This window comes from Eriocheir sinensis, chromosome 30 (assembly GCF_024679095.1).
Source record: "Eriocheir sinensis breed Jianghai 21 chromosome 30, ASM2467909v1, whole genome shotgun sequence".
Taxonomy (NCBI): domain Eukaryota; kingdom Metazoa; phylum Arthropoda; class Malacostraca; order Decapoda; family Varunidae; genus Eriocheir; species Eriocheir sinensis.
Genome location: NC_066538.1, coordinates 13135955 through 13154207, shown reverse-complemented (window position 1 = coordinate 13154207; position 18253 = coordinate 13135955). Strand labels below are relative to the sequence as shown.

General features: G+C 46.3%; 1 long non-coding RNA gene across 1 annotated transcript; it reads left to right on the top strand.

Moving 5' to 3' along the window:
* Positions 1-129: 129 nt before the first annotated feature.
* On the top strand, positions 130-18240 carry LOC127005578 (uncharacterized). Its single transcript, XR_007758724.1, has 3 exons — positions 130-223; positions 3072-3188; positions 16997-18240. It is a non-coding gene; the product is annotated as an uncharacterized LOC127005578 (long non-coding RNA).
* The last annotated feature ends 13 nt before the right edge of the window (positions 18241-18253 follow it).

Here is an 18253-nt window from a genome sequence, read left to right as displayed (position 1 = left end):
CTCTCTCTCTCTCTCTCTCTCTCTCTCTCTCTCTCTCTCTCTCTCTCTCTCTCTCTCTCTCTCTCTCTCTCTCTCTCTCTCTCTCTCTCTCTCTCTCTCTCTCTCATAGCCCACATACTGTTTTTTCTCAGGCTGACTGGAGGCACTAGGAGCTTCTCTGGATATTTGACTGGTGTTGACCCGGCAAGAGATAGAGGCATCTTCTACCAGAGCCCGGGATTCTGTACGTATAAAGTTACGCTCACATATTAAGTACTAACAGCAATAGCAGCAGCAGCAGCAGCATCTGTAGTAGTAGTAGTAGTAGTAGTAGTAGTAGTAGTAGTAGCATCAACAGTAGCAGTAGTAGTAGTAGTAGTAGTAGTAGTAGTAGTACCAGCATCAACAGTAGCAGTAGTAGTAGTAGTAGTAGTAGTAGTAGTAGTAGTAGTAGTAGTAGTAGTAGTAGTAGTAGTAGTAGTAGTAGTAGTAGTAGTAGTAGTAGTAGTAGTATCATTGTGTCCCAAAGCATTACTTTGTCATGTTCTCATTGCCTTGTCCACTCTCGCTCTTTGAAGAAGCCCCCTCGTGCAGTGCCTAAAGAGCCATCACCAAAATCTCCAGCGACTCTGTCAGGATTACTGCATCATCGGCAAAAACAAGGTCGGTGATCCTGGTATTGCCAATGGATGCTCCACAATGACTCTGGTCCACAACTCTGCCTAGTAGTCAGTCCAAACATGTGTTGAAAAGCGATGGGGCAAGGACGCAGCCCTGCCTCACTCCTACATTCACAGGAAAGAAACTGGACAAGCCCCCGCTACACTTCACAGCACTCTCAGTCCTAGACCAGTCAGCAAACCAATAGTCCTTGCAGGAATCCCACGGAGTAGCAGGAGATCCCAGATTGCCTCGCGAAGCACTGAGTCATACGCCTTCTTGAGACAGACATAGGTTGCAAGCATCCCCTGTCGAAACTCACGTCGGCGCTCCACCAGTACGCGAAGCGCTAGGATACGGTCAGTTGTTGACTTACCAGGCGTGAACCCAGACTGTTCAGGTCTCTGCAGCTTCAGCAGCTGGCTGTGAATTCATATCAGCAAAAGGTGGGCAAGCATTTTGCCTGGCACACTAAGCAGAGTAATACCACGGTAGTTGTTGCAGTCTCGGCGGTCCCCTTTCCCCTTCCAGATAGGGATGACCAGCCCCCTCTTCCAGTCAGGAGGGATGGTACCAGACTGCCATACGGCACTCAAGATCGCATGCAACCCGCGGATCATGGACTCAACTCCAGCTTTGAGCAGCTCCGCACTGATGTTACAGATGCCAGGTGCCTTTCCACTCCTCAACTTTACCACACTCTCTCTGACCACGGCAAGAGAGGGTGGACTTTCGCCGATGGGTGGATCAGCATCCGCCACTTGCAACCCAGCCACTGGAAGCTGCCCACGTGGAGGGTCCGCCGTGTACAACTGCTCAAAGTGCTCGCCTAACGAGCCCTCTGCTCATCCATGCCCGACACGAGGCAGCCATCAGCTGTTCGGATAGCGCTCACCTGAGACGGAGACTTGGAGCGGAGCTTCTCCAAGGCTCGGTAACTAGGTCGGAAGTCATTCGCATTTAAATGACCCTCGACTTCCTCAGAAAGACCCCTGACATACCTCTCCTTGTCTCTCCTCAGGAGAGCTCTAGTCATACGCTACAGAGCCCTGTATTGGTCCCAATTCCGAGCAAGTCAAACAGCGCGACTCTCCTCAACATTCTTCAGCGTCTCCGCCGAGGCAAATCCACTCCTAGATCTCGGGTTCTCTCCAATTAATGCACTCCTTGGTAGCTTGAAGAGTCTTACGCTTGAAGGTATCCCACAGTTCTATAGGGTCGTCAAGGGCGCTGAGCACATCGGACCGATCTGAGACTGTCACTGCATACTCCTGAGCACAAGCCAGGTCCCTCAGCCTCTCGAGATGGAACACAGTATTGTTGCATCTCGAGATTCTTTTCGACCTGACATGAAGCTTGAGTGTTGCAACAGCAGGCCTATGGTCAGTTGCAAAGAACTCAGCACTCCGGTAAACCTTACAGTTTTGAAGAATCTCCAACCAGTACTTACGAGGATGTGGTCAATCTCCTTAGCTACCCCTCCGGCATCGCTATACCAAGTCCAGCGGTGCAGCTTTGGTTTCTGGTACCAGGAACCCGCAATTCTCAACCTCCTGGATCTTGCAAAATTCAAGAGAAGAGAGCTGTTCATGTTCCTGGTACCAGAGTCATGGGCACCAACACATAGCTCGTAGCCAACCCTGTCAGTGCCGTAGTAGCACTGAAGTCGCCCAAGACAATGAAGGTTAACCCCGGGCCCGGTTCTACGAATGGGCGCAGCCCCTGCACCACCCCGGCCACCCCCAAAACAAAGAAAGGGGCTAGGGGGCCCTTTAGTTCATCTTTGATCCTAGAATCTAGAGTCCGGGGTGATAGATGGTATTCTGAGCAGCATGTGGGTAGTCTTAGACCACTCGGCGATGGCTGAAAAATCTCAGCTTGTGGCACCGGGCGGGGCGCGAGCCCGCTTGCGCTACGACCCCGACCTCTGCTTTTCATTTAGTTCTGGGTGAGGTAAATGTTATTTTTTTTTCACATTAGGAGGGGGTGCAAAACCCTCCCCCAACCAGCCCACATCAGGGGCTGGACTGACTGCTCACCAAAGGGCAGGGTCCCAGCTGGACCCCTGGAGGATTAATCCCCCCGGTTACCCAGAAAAAGAAAGAATGTCTCTTGCGAAAAGCTGAGGCGCCAGCTAATATTACCCCATCACACACATAAAAGGAAAAAGCTGTATTCATTCTAAGAAGGTACTGAAAATATATTACCCTCCGGAACCAACTTGGAAGCAGTGTCAGAAAACGCCACATTGAGGTTGTGTAAGGAATGTGCAGGTGCGAGGAAAAGAAGACCGAGATAGGCAGATTTAGGTGGTTTCTTAAATTACTACAATAATGAACGAGGTAGCAAAGCATAGGGTCCCAGTGCTGTCCCATGCTATACCAACCCCTCTTTTTCTTTCTTTTCCTTTTACTCTTTTCACCTCCACACAGTTCCGCACTTCCAGGCATCTCTTCGTCTCGAGAGTGAAAACTACCGGGTCCTTAACGTAGACTATGATGACGCTGCTATCGTGTTCAACTGCCAGGAGTTTGGCTTCTTCAATATACGTAAGTAGAAATAACTCTCTCTCTCTCTCTCTCTCTCTCTCTCTCTCTCTCTCTCTCTCTCTCTCTCTCTCTCTCTCTCTCTCTCTCTCTCTCTCTCTCTCTCTCTCTCTCTCTCTCTCTCTCTCTCTCTCTCTCTCTCTCTCTCTCTCTCTCTCTCTCTCTCTCTCTGTTGCGCCTGATGAGGTATCCGCTGATGCCACGAAAAATTATGTGTTCGGCATAGGTACGAACAACGTCTGCATGCCAAACAATTGTTAGACTCCACCCTGTCCAAGAGAGCTGCGTTAGTGGAGCCCCCCCCCACATACACACACACGTGAGATGCATACTCCATACGAGGGCGGACAAGGCCCTGTATAGAGGGTTTGCACTGACGCCACACCGCTTCGCTTTTGTTTTAAGAAAAACAACGGTCAGCCATTTTACATAGATTTACATAGAAAATCAGACCACACAGATCCCATGGTCCAGACTAGGTGGTCTGTCCTTAAACCTAAGTGATTTTACATTAATCAGATGGCTCCAAAACGTTGCTTTTCTACTCTAGTTAATATTAAGTTCAAGGAAGTGACGGTCGAGCTTGTTTTTAAAGGAGTCAATCGTGTTACACTGGACCACTGATGGTGGGAGCTTATTCCATTCTCGCACTACAACGTTGGTGAAGAAAAATTTGGTGCAGTCTGAAATTACTTGTCTACATTTGAGTTTTGTGCCATTGTTCCTCGTTCGCAAAGTGTCATCGATCATAAACAATTTTGTTCTGTCTACATTCGTGAAACCATTAAGTATTTTAAAACATTCGATCAGTTTTCCTCGGAGGCGACGTTTCTCAAGAGAGAACATGTTAAGGGTGGAAAGCCTTTCTTCGTAGGATTTGTTGCGCAAGGAAGGGATCATTTATGTTGCTCGACGCTGAACACCTTCTAGTTTAGCAATGTCCTTTGCATGGTGGGGAGACCAAAACTGTACCGCATATTCCAAGTGGGGTCTGACTAAACTATTGTAGAGCGGAAGTATTACATCTTTATTTTTGAATAAAAAGTTTCTTTTAATGAAGCCCAACATTCTGTTCGCTTTATTTGCTGCATCGATGCATTGATGTGAGAATTTGAGGTTTGATGCGATTTTGATCCCCAGGTCCTTAACGCATTGAACACTTGTGAGTTTAACGCCGCGTATTTCTTAATCGAACTTCTTATTTTTTGTTCCAACTTGAAGGACCTGGCACTTGTCTACGTTAAAGGGCACCTCCCATTTATCCGACCAAGCTGAAATTTTGTGCAAATCCTCTTGGAGGCTTTGCCTGTCTTCGTCAGTGAGAACTGAGTTACCAATCTTTGTGTCGTCTGCAAATTTACTAATGCGATTATTGAGTCCAACATCCACGTCGTTGATGTAAATTATGAAGAGCACTGGGCCAAGAACCGAGCCCTGAGGGACGCCACTAGTGACCGGCGCCCACTCTGAGTTAAATCCGTCAATCACTACTCTTTGTTGTCTGTTGCTCAACCAATTCGCGATCCATTGGTTTACTTGACCGTCAATGCCTATTTGTTTTAATTCATAAAGTAATTTATGATGTGGGACTTTATCAAACGCTTTCTGGAAATCAAGATAGACTACGTCCACTGATTTGGTTACGTCATAAATTGAGAAGAGATCGTTATAAAAGGTCAGTAGGTTTGACAGGCAGGATCTTTTGTTACGGAAGCCATGTTGTGAATCCCCAATTAATGAGTGGCTTTCGAGGTAACTCACAATTTTGTCTCTAATTATGCTCTCGAGTAGCTTACCTACAATTGAAGTTAGACTAATGGGTCGGTAGTTACCTGGTATTTTTTTGTCTCCTTTCTTAAAAATCGGTGTCACGTTAGCCTTTTTCCAATCCGAAGGGACGATGCCTTGTCGCAAGGACATATTGAATACGGTAGTGAGGGAGGAGAGTATTTCGCTCTTTGTTTCTTTAAGCAGTATAGGATATACTTTGTCGGGTCCGGGACTTTTATTTGTTTTAAGTGAATGGAGAGCTTTAAGGACTTCATCGGTTGTTATTTCAAAATTAGGCAATGCATGCTCGAGATTTACAATAGTACTGGTGTTGCTGGTAGCGAGAGGAAGACTGTTAGTATTAAACACCGAGGAAAAGTAATTGTTTAAGAGGTTTGCAATGTGTTGGCTGTCAGTCACTAGTGCACCGTCTCTGTTTGTTAAAGGTCCAATACCACTTTTGATCGCCTTTCTGTTGTTTATGTAACTGAAGAAAGATTTCGGATTATTTTTACAGTTGGCTGCAATATTTTCTTCATATCTACGCTTTGCCTGACCTTCTAGTCTTTTTACTCGTCGCCTGGCATCATTATAAAGTCTAATGTTTTCGGGCGTGCTTTGTTCTTTCTTTAACCTGTAAAACAATTTTCTCTCATTGACTGATTGTTTAATTTCGCTATTAAACCACGGTGGGCTTTTATTAGTGTTAATTCGCTTCTCGCACAAGGGGACGAATGTGTTCTGCTGAGTGAGTAAGTGATTTTTAAAGCTTAGCCAGGCTTCCTCTATGTTGCCGTCATCTGATAGTTGTATTTCTGTTAGTTTTTGTCGTATTTCTACGAAGTTAGCTCTTTTGAAATTGGGCACCTTTACTTTATTTTCAGTCACTGATGATTGAGCTCCAATGTCGACGCGCACTAATTTATGATCGCAAGAACCGAGATGTTCTCCTACCGTGACACTACTGACGAGGTTATCTTGGGTCGTTATAACAAGGTCGAGTATATTATTTTGTCGAGTTGGCTCAGAAACCATTTGGCTTAGATAATTTTCTTCTAGAAATTCGATCATTCTATGTGACTCGCCTTCTGTACCTGACAGTGTCGCCCAGTCGATATGGGGGAGGTTAAAGTCTCCTAATATCAGTGAGTCGTTGTTATTAAGTGACTGCCGCTGTACATTTCAAGGTCGTCATCGAGTGATTGCCCGGGAGGTCTGTAGGTGACAGATATATTTAAATTGACTTTTGCAATGTTTACTCGCACGCACAAATGTTCAACGTTACTGTTTCCCGGTGTTTTGTCAGTGGGTAGCAAATAGCTTTTGACATAATGGGCCACGCCACCACCTCTGCGGTTTACACGATCTTTGTTGAAGAGTCTGTAGCCATCTATGTTGTATTCGGAACTTAAATCAATATTTGTGGTGTCGATAAATGTTTCGGTTATAGCAATTTTGACAATTTTTTCTGTTAAAGCAAGACATCTCAGTTCATCAAATTTGTTTCTTAGGCTACGCGCATTGAAACTAAGGATTTTTAAGTTTTCTAGAGGCTTGGTAATAGAGGTGGTGGTACTTGCGGGATCACGGTCACGGGTTTGTTGCGATGCACGGCGTCTATTTACACGGGCGGGGTGGAGGGACGTGGCCGTGACTCGTTTTTTGCTCGGATGACGCGTACTGCGTCGTTGAGGAGCCTTCCGAATCTGGCTGCCCCGATGGGAGAAAGGTGCAATCCGTCCCTGTGGAAGAGCTCACTTTGTCCATAGAAATTGTCCCATTCGTTGAAGAACTCCACGTCAAGCTCCCTACAAAGAGTCTGTAAGCGGTTGTTTAGGCTGAAGGCCTTACTGAAAAAGTCGCTCTCCGCCCAGGTCCGTGGTAGAACTCCTGAAATCAAAATGTTAGGGGATTTAGACTTATACTGCTGGATGAGCCTACGGTACTTCTCCAGGAGTTCCTCAGACCGGGTCGTGGTGATGTCGTTCGTACCTGTGTGAATAACAAACAGTGAATCATTAGTAGCCTGGGGGGAGATCTCCTCAAGAGCAGCAGTTATATCGTCGATCCCAGCACCAGGATAGCAATAGTTCCGTCTTCGACGAGAAACTCTGCCGCAGAACTCAACGACTTGCTGGCGAATCATGGAGTCACCCACCAGGAAGGTGCTCTCTTGCTCGTCCTCCTCCTCCAGAATGGCAAACCTGTTGAAGCAATGAACAGGATAAATCGCTTGTCTGGCTGGTTTGGCTCCTCCATTCACGACGGTGAAGCCATCATGGGCGGTGCCACTAGCATCCTCCCGTTGCGTGGTGTTGTCCGCTGGTGTCGACGGTACCGCTGAGGGCAAGGGGGCGGTTGGAGAAGGGTTTGGCACCACAGCAACGTTAGCCTGGATGAATTCCTGCAAGGAGGCAACAGTGCGAGAAAGCTCTATTATTTTATTCTGACCTGCTTTCATCTTCTCTTCTTGCTCCTGCAGTCTGGTCTCGAGATGCTGCCTGGTGAGAGAAAGCTCTATTATTTTATTCTGGCCTTCTTCCATCTTCTCTTCATGCTCCTGCAGTCTTGTCTCGAGATGCTGCCTGGAGAGAGACAGTCGACAGACAGCAGAACGCCCTGTAAAAAAGTGAGCTGAGAAGCTACCGTTACAAGTACTGCACTTTTTAGGCGCCATCTTAGCTGAAATGAAAGAGATAAAAACACAGAGTGAAGGGGATTAGGAAAGGGGGTGAGGTGTATGAGAGGTAGTTTAGTAATGGAGGAAAAGTGAGAGAGAGGAGGAGTAGGAAGGGATGTGAGGTGAGTAAAGAGGGGGAAAGAGAGGCGGTGAGTGAGGTGTGTGAGATCAAGGAGGGTTAGGAAATAGGTGAGGTGGGAGAGCGGAGGAGTAGGAAGGGATGTGAGGTGAGTGAGGTGTGTGAGAACAAGAAGGGTTAAGAAAGAGGCGAGGTAAGGTGGGTGAAGGGATGGGTAAATAGGATGTGAGGTAAGGTGAGTGAGGGGGGGAGGGCTTAGAAATATGTGGAGGTGAGGGAGGAGTAGGAAGGGCTAATCCTCTATATAGGGGATGAGGAGGAGCAAAAGGGATGTGAGGTGAGCGAGGGTGGGGGGGGCTTAGGTGAGGTGAGGGAAAGGGGTGTAGGAAGTGTTAATCCTCTAGGGGATTTAAAGAGGGTGTAGTGAGGAGGAGCAGATTGAATCCTCAGGGAATTCAAAGGGTGAGTTGTCGACACACCCAAATCACGCGTGAAACACTCGGGAACACAACAACACACGAAACACTCAGAAACCCAAGTACAAGCACGACTAAACACCCTCAAGTCACTCGCAAAAACACCGGAAACACAACAGCACACTCAAAACACTCTGAGACCCACGCAGAACACTCGAAAACAGCCAATCACACGCAAAAACACCGGAAACAAAACAGCACACTCAAAACACTCTGAAACCCACGCAGTCAAATCACACGCAAAAACACCGGAAACACAACACACTTGAATCACTCTGAAACCCACGCAGAACACCTGGAAACAGCCAGATCACACGCAAAAACACCGGAAACACAAATCACAGAGGCAACCACAGGCACCCACACAGGCAGAAACCATAAGCGAACACACACCAAACACGTGTCGGGAAATCACAGGCAACACACAAAGTCCACAAGCGAGAACACACAAACGCACGTGAAAGCAAACGCAATCCCAAGAGCACGACGAAAACACAGGGCTGACAAGGTGTGGAGCGCGGGCAAGCGAGGTTGTGGAGCGCAGCGGGGCGAGGTCACGTCCTTCTCTCAGCAGAGGTCGGGTGTGAATGGGATGGGATTTTGGGAGGCAAGAGCGATCAACTGAGCCCCTGCCCCCTGATGATGGCTGGCCCGTGCCTCCCGTCTTCATGACACAATCTAAGTGAATATGCAAATAATCTGGACAGTGAGGCTAGGCTTTGTTATATAACTATCCATTAGGCTGCCAAATGATGATGGACATACAGTATATACATTTATTATCAAACTTTAAGATATATTTGATGATAAGAACGATAAATATATGACTAATTTAACCCCGGGCATCCCCGGGCGGTGTTTAGTAAGAACATAAGAACGTAAGGGGTTCGCAAAAAGCCCACTGACCTATACTTGGCAGCCCCTGTCTATCTACCGCGAGTGGCAGTGTAGCACCTATCAGTAACAGCAATAGATGGGCCACTAACACACCCACCCACACAATAATAGACGGACACTAACACACACAGTAATAGATGGACACTAACACCCACCCACCCACACAGTAATGGATACACTAACACCCACACCCACAAAGTAATAGATGGGCCACTAACACACCCACCCACACAGTAAGAGATGGACACTAACACCCACACCCACACAGTAATAGATGAACACTAACACCCACACCCACACAGTAATAGATGGACACTAACACCCACCCACACAGTAAGAGATGGACACTAACACCCACACCCACACAGTAATAGATGGGCCACTGACACACCCACCACACAGTAATAGATAGACACTAACACACACACCCACACAGTAATAGATGGGCCACTAACACACCCACCCACACAGTAATAGATGGACACTAACACCCACACCCACACAGTAATAGATGGACACTAACACACCCACCCACACAGTAAGAGATGGACACTAACACCCACACCCACACAGTAATAGATGGGCCACTAACACCCACACCCACACAGTAAGAGATGGACACTAACACCCACCCACACAGTAATAGATGAACACTAACACCCACACCCACACAGTAATAGATGGGCCACTAACACACCCACCCACACAGTAAGAGATGGACACTAACACCCACACCCACACAGTAATAGATGGACACTAACACCCACACCCACACAGTAATAGATGGACACTAACACACCCACCCACACAGTAAGAGATGGACACTAACACACACCCACACAGTAATAGATGGACACTAACACAAACACCCACACATTAATAGATGGACACTAACACACCCACCCACACAGTAAGAGATGGACACTAACACCCACACCTACACATTAATAGATGGACACTAACACACCCACCCACACAGTAAGAGATGGACACTAACACCCACACCCACACAGTAATAGATGAACACTAACACCCACACCCACACAGTAATAGATGGACACTAACACACCCACCCACACAGTAAGAGATGGACACTAACACACACACCCACACAGTAATAGATGGACACTAACACAAACACCCACACATTAATAGATGGACACTAACACACCCACCCACACAGTAAGAGATGGACACTAACACCCACACCTACACATTAATAGATGGACACTAACACCCACACCCACACATTAATAGATGGACACTAACCCACCCACCCACACAGTAAGAAATGGACACTAACACACACACTCACACAGTAATAGATGGACACTGACACCCACTCCCACACATTAATAGATGGACACTAACACACCCACCCACACAGTAATAGATGGACACTAACACCCACACCCACACATTAATAGATGGACACTAACACCTACACCCACACAGTAATAGATGGACACTAACACCCACACCCACACATTAATAGATGGACACTAACACACCCACCCACACAGTAATAGATGGACACTAACACCCACACCCACACATTAATAGATGGACACTAACACACCCACCCACACAGTAAGAGATGGACACTAACACACACACTCACACAGTAATAGATGGACACTAACACCCACTCCCACACAGTAATAGATGGACACTAACACACCCACCCACACAGTAACAGATGGGTCACTAACACCCACCCACACAGTAATAGATGGGCCACTAACACACCAACCCACACGGTAATAGATGGGGCACTGACACCCACACCCACAGAGTAATAGATGGGCCACTAACACACCCACCCACACAGTAACAGATGGACACTAACACCCACCCACACAGTAATAGATGGGCCACTAACACAAACACCAACACAGTAACATGGCGGGGAAAAGCTGAGGAGCTCTCTTGCGGTAAATATTTGCCTCCCAAAATGGCGGGCCTTTGCGGGGCAGCTGAGATGTGATCAGCTGATCGCTGATGATGACGTCACGTGCAATTGTGCGGGGGAAAAGAACTGGCGGAGACGATACAGAACGCCCAACCCCGAGTAAGCTGATTTAGTGAGAGAAGAGATGTAAAGTTTCCAGTTAAGATTTTGAGTTCAGGATAGACCGATGATGTTTCGTGTTGAAGAAAGTGACAGCTGAGTGTTGTTGAAGAATAGGGGATAGGTATTTGGAAGATTATGTCGAGTTGATAGGTGGAGAAATTGGGTTTTTGAGGCATTGAAGGACACAAGGTTCCTTTTACCCCAATCGGAAATGATAGCAAGGTCTGAGTTTAAGCGTTCTGCAGCCTCCAGTCTGGAGTCTTGTAATCTTTGTTGAGAGGGTCTCCTGTTGAAAGAAGTTGAATAATGCAGAGTGGAGTCGTCAGTGTATGAGTGAACAGGACAGTTTGTTATGGAAAGAAAATCATTGATGAATAACAGGAAGAGAGTGGGTGATAGGACAGAGCCCTGTGGAACATCACTGTTGATAGGTTAAGGGGAAGAACAATGACCGTCTACCACAACAGAGATAGAACGGCCGGAAAGGAAATTGGAGATAAAGGAACAGAGAGAAGGATAGAATCCGAAAGAGAGCAGTTTAGAAAGCAAAGAGTTGTGCCAGACTCTATCAAAAGCTTTCGATATGTCTAACGCAACAGAGAAAATTTCACCGAAACGGCTGAGAGAGGGTGACTAAGAGTCAGTTAATTAAGAGAGCAAGAAGATCAGTAGAATGCCCCTTGCGGAAGTGGAAAGGTGCTTTTGAATCTTCAGGTTAAAAGAAGTTGAGTAATGCAGAGTGGAGTCATCGGTGTAAGAATGAATAGGACTCCGCTAGAGCTTCCGAGTTGGGTTGGTAGCCTCTGTAAACATCTCTACACGGAAATATTGATAATTGAAGCATTTTACATATATTAGTGTAATCATACATATTTTTCAATGTATAATCACGAAGAAAATGGTTGATTGAATGACAAATATAGGTATAATTGGGAACATAGCGTGAGTGATAGGGTTGGCATCCCTGCGCGGCCCGTGTTTCCACGAGGCTTATGAGACGGGAGGCCTTGGGGATGGGAAGTGACGTCAGCACCCTTTGGTTTCCACCTCTCTCCACGCACACAGCCGGGGAGTCCAAATGCGCCCGGCGTTATCACTTTTTTTTTTCTTTTTTTTTTTTACGTCGCGGCCTATTGCGCCGGTAGGCTTCTTCCCGGTGGGGCCTGATGGTCGGCCCAAGGCTTCTTCCCGGTGGGGCCTGATGGTCGGCCCAGCCCGTTCTGGCGCAGGCGAGTGTTTATAGTGGCGCCATCTTGCATTGGCTCATGCTGCCCCCCGGAACTCGTTCTTGATTCGCTTGGACGGCTTCCTCTAGAGTCCGGGTTGATGGGTGGTCTTCAGGACAGCATGTGGGTAGTTTTAAGCCACTCGGAGGTGACTGAAAAATCCGAGGTGGTAGCGTGGGGATTCGAACCCGCGTCGTCCATCACGCGGTGAATGTGGGCCCAGTACGCTACCAGCTCAGCCACCGCCTACCCCTCGCTACCATCCCGTCAAGCAAGGAGCCGTTAGAAAAGTGCTCGAGCCCCATCGGAGCTATAGGAAAAGACTATAGTCTGTTCGGAGCATGAAGTCGGTTCAAGGTGTGGCAGATTCCAGAATTCCCATGAGTGCGGCACTGCCAGTTCGACCGCCAATTATCAGATTAGCACTCTCCCGGCCTACCCACCCACAACCCACCTGTTTATCTCTCTCTCTCCCTCTCGACCCGGGGGAGGGACCTAGGGGGACACACCGACCACCACCACCACCACCACTACCAACACCACAACGTGGCAACGTGGGAAAAAATCGCTGCCACATGTCATAGAATTTATACAAATCCTTGTTATAATCCTAAACACTCATTGTACTATGTAGCTTCCTTTACTATATACAGAATATATAAAATATCGCTTTCAAATAGCACATGGATGGGAAATAAGAGAGAGACGCATGTACGAAGGTTGATTTGACAGAATGGCTAGAGGTAAACGACGATACCAGCTCCACCCTGAACGGACTTCATGCTCTGAACAGACTATACCTAGCTCCTTGAGTTAACCAAGGAGGTGTGTTGACACGGCAACTCGGCAAGGGTTAAAAATCATGATACAAGTCATACAACCCTAAAGTCTTAAACAAAACTTTAAATCATTTAAAAAAAAATTTTGCAGATTCATATTAGATCAAATACGTTTTATTATAATTCCTGGATCATTTATTACTATATTAATGAGAGAAATGCAGAATTGACGCATAAAATAAGCGAAGGGGCTCACGAAGATGTGCCTATCTCGACCCCTTGCCAGATTCCAAAAATTTCGCCCCTCAACACCTTTCCTTCGCTTACGGAGAGGGCCCCTCTAAGATTATGGTATGAGAAATTGGCCAAGAGCTTCTATAGTCGAGGAGGCTGCCTTATGGTACGGCCGTTAGGCTCTTCGTCTCATCAGCTCTCCTCCTCCTACTGATAGTTTTCTACCTCTTAAATTCCGTCGCGATGTTGCTTCTCTTTCTATCTTCCATCGATATTTTCACGCTGACTGCTCTTCTGAACTTGCTAACTGCATGCCTCCCCCCCTCCCGTGGCCCCGCTGCACATGACTTTCAACTCATGCTCATCCCTATACTGTCCAAACCCCTTATGCAAGAGTTAACCAGCATCTTCACTCTTTCATCCCTCAAGCTGGTAAACTCTGGAACACTCTTCCTTCCGGATAAATGGCAGATGGAGTTCAATGTAGGGAAGTGCAGTATTCTGAGTGTAGAACAAAACCCTCCATAATATTTATTTTAAAAATGACACTCATAAGTAGGTCTGTGCGTGAGGGAGGGGATTTAGTCTTAGTGAGCTCTCTGCTCCGTCCAAGGGCAAAAATGCATTCAAAAATCGATATTTAGGGTACTGGGATTTTTATTTGTTGTAAGCAACAAAAGCCCCCTGAAGTCTTCCTCATTATATATAGTTATTTAGAGATACCATCTTGATACTCAGTTTTCTTCAACCTACTATAGACTAGATATAGAATGAATATGTAAGAATAGAAGAGGAGGATGGTAGAGATGATGAATTGAGGAGAGGGTTGAGACTCACGAGGAATGAAGGAAAGAAACAAAAAAACTGCATTTCTGAAAGCAAAGGGAGGAAAGGATGGATGAAGGTGATAATATGAGTTTTGATATTTGAAGACATTTTAAAGGGAGAGAAAAGGAGAAGTTTTGTAGGTAAGGGAGTAGGGTAGGAAAACTTCATATTCAAACTCAACAGGGGAATTAACAAAAACATAGGCTTAAAATTGGTTGGTGAGGAGTGTGAAGTGGGTGAATAGGGTGGTGTGTCAGTGGGTGGTGTCACATTCAAATTAATAAAGATATAAAAAATGTCAAAGATAAAAGGTAGGGGTATATGATACAGGGGAGCTTAGGGTTGGGGCTGCCTAGGCACAGGCCTGGCCTCCTCTTGCCTTCTGCCTCCTTTATTCTTATGTTATCTGTATTTTCTCCTGCCTACGACATGAACTCTTTCAAGAGAAGGGTATCAGGACACCTCTCCTCCCGAAATTGACCTCTCTTTCGGCCACCTCTTTTGATTATTTTTTAGGAGCAGCGAGCAACGGGCTTTTTTTTATTATTGTTTCCTTTTTTGTGTGCCCTTGAGCTGTCTCCTTTGTTGTAAAAAAAAAAAAAAAAAAAAAAAAGTTGAATTTGCAACATCGGAACAGGGGAGGGAGAGAGGAGATCTGATTGCAGTGTATGTGTATAGGGTGCTGAATGGGATGGTAGTAGCGGACAAAATTAGATAAAATAACATGGGAAAGTAGAAACTCAAGAGGCCATGGAAGGACGATAAAAAAGGATGCCTGTAGTCGATATATTAACCCGGTAGCAGTGGCGGGTCAAATTTGTGGCTTTACCCGGGCCAAATTTTTGCCATGATATAAACCCCCCAAAATAGATGATGCATAAACTGATCACAAATATGCTGATATATATTATGAAATGGTTTGCGTGAGTGTTTTTTTTTCTCATTTTTCTCGCTTAGAGGGGCCTTTAAGAAACATCATCCCTGCAGCTACTGGGTTAAGAACAGCTTTCCAGGTGGAGGCCTGCAAGGTGTGGTCCATGCAAAGACGATTCATGAATTCAAGGCAAAATCAAATAATAGTGGATAAAAAGAAGGGACAGTATGAGCATAGTGCCTTTCTCATATATCACAACTAGGCAAATACATACACATCATCAACATCATCATCATTGTCATTTAACGTCCATATTTTCCCATTTTAGATGGGGTTGGACGGGCGATGACTGTTCTCCACAACCCTCGATCTTGTGCCATATTTTTCTCTATCCCCAATATATTCATATCCTCCATTACACACCCACTCCACTTTTTCCTAGGCCTTCCTACTGGCCGCCATCCCCCAACTCTCACCTCCTTCACCTCCCTTAGCACTCCCTCCCCTGCTCTTTTCGCATGTCCAAACCATCTTAGTCTTCTCTTCCTCAACTCAACGGATAGGTCCTAAACCCCAAAACATCTCGGCTACTTCATTGCTAGACTTCCCGTCCTGCCACCTCACTCCTGTCATGTATCTCAGCATCCTGCGATGACAGCTGTGTAAAATGTCCATCAGTCTGCTCATCAGTGCCCATGTTTCTGCTCTGTATGAGAGAGCAGATCTCACACAGGCTTTGTATCCATTTCCTCTGCTCCTTAATCTTATGCTGCAGTTCACTAACAGACTGGCCATTTCCCACCTCCTTCTCCATGCAACTGCCACTCTTGCTCTCACTGCTCTTTCCACTCCTGCTTCACAGTCCAGCACATCTCCCAAATAGCAAAATTGTTGTACCTCCTCCAACACACCTCCATCCACCACTAACCAGCCATTTTTACCATCGCCATCACCACCCTCATCTTCCCCCACACACCTCAGACACACAAAGTCCTGTACCCTTTGCAAATTTCTAAGGCCTGAGCATCGCCGATGACACTTGTTACACTCCGTTCACAATATAGTTTGCCTCCACTCCCCTCCCACAATATCCACAGGGCCACCTTCCCATCTGAATCCTTTCTCTTTCTTTATTTCCAGTCACCATTAACTTTATCTTTTCCATGTTTATTTTCAATATCCTCTGCTTCATCTCCTCCTTCCATCTGCTGAACAAATGAATCACTTTTACCATTGATTCTGCTGTCAACACCAGGACATTGGCTTGAGGCAACTTCCATGGACCATCCCCTCTTGCCAATTTAGTAGCCTCCTCTATTACTGTGAAGAAGAACAGCAGACTTGAGCTGATCCCTGGTGCACTCCTACTCTAATGTCAAAAACCTCCGATGTTCCTGCCATTGTTTTCACCTTTGACCTTGACTCCACACACAGACACATAACAGCAGCCACGAGCCTTTCCGGTACTTTTTGCCTTCTCAGTGCCCACTCAATCGCTCTCTTAGGTACTCGATCAAATGCCTTCTCCAGGTCCACGAAGACATGGTACAGTTTCTTCTTCTCAATGAATTTTTCTTGTATTTGCTTCATAACAAAACTTGCATCTGTTGTCGACCTTCCTGGACTATCTCCAAACTGCCGACCATCCACTTTTATCAGTTTCCTCAGCCTATCCTCCAACACTCTTGCAAACAACTTCATTTCATGCTCCAATAATCTAACCCCTATATTTTCCACACTCCAAAGCATCTCATTTTCCTTTATAAATTGGAACTATTGTACTATTTTTCCAATCTTCCAGGATCTCTCCCTCATCAATACACACACATGCATATTTTTATCATCCCCCTACCCCCACAAAATACTTTAAACATCCTCCTTTCCTCCTTTGCAGAGTACCTGTGGGTGCTGACCAGGGACAGGAACCCAGATCCTGAATTACTTTCCTTGACCAGAACCATCATTCTGGGGCATGGGCTGTCTGTGGATGACCTCAGAAACACTCCCCAAGATGGCTGTGAGGAGTGAGCATAACATCTGGCCCAAAAATTATCAGCCACTTTATGAAGGAAAAAGTGAAACTAAAACTAAAGAGGATGGATGCAGTTAACTGTGAATGGCAGGATGATTTAGACAGCTTTCATATTAATTGTTTTGTAGCAGGATTACCTTTCTCAGCTGACTTTTACACACACACACACACACCTACATACCATGCCCACACCCACCAACACACCATATTATAGCTCAGTAGATACCACCTTTGCCTGTTACCTGGCGAGTTGAAGTTTGAGTCATGCTCAGGTCACAAAAGGTTTTTTGCAGACAGCAGCAGTTACTGTCCTCCCTTAAGTAAGGGCGATTGGGAAATGTGGTATATATAGTTCCAGCAGTATCCATATATAAAGGAGAGCTCTTTCTGGGAGTGTACTGGCTGGCAATTATGAATTCAGAATGTGATCAGGTCTTGTGTGAATTTTACACACACACACACACGCACACCCGCACACAACGTTCTGGTGAATCTGTGACGTTTCTGCCCAGTCAGGCTTCGGTTCAAGCTATGTTTAGGCTAAAAGATTATAAGGAGTGGTTTGTGATCCCCTTGAACAAGGGGGATGTGTGTGTGTGTGTGTGTGTAATTCACCTCTTGGTCTGCTGCGGGTCTCTCGAGACAACCAGCCGTCCCCCAACGGAAGAGCACAGAGCTCGTAGTACCGATCTTTGGGTAGGACTGAGACCACTCACACACAACACATCGCGACAATGAGGTCACAACTCCTTGCTTGACGTCGCGTACCTACTCACTGCTAGGTGAACAGGGGCTACACGTGAAAGAAGATAAACCCAACTTATCTTCATCCGGCCTGGGAATTGAACCTCGGTCCTTCTGGTTGTGAGCCAGATGCTCTACCCCTGAGCTACCGGGCCGTTGTGCCGTGTGTGTGTGTGTGATACATGAAGGTCTTAGTAGTATTCTGAGATCAGCTAATGAGCTCTGAAGGCTCTCACCATGAGGGTACTTGGTGGTGATCATGAGTCCAGCATGTGATCAGGTAGTGATTCTTACACACACACACACACACACACACACACACACACACACACACACACACACACACACACACACACACACACTTTATGCTCTCCA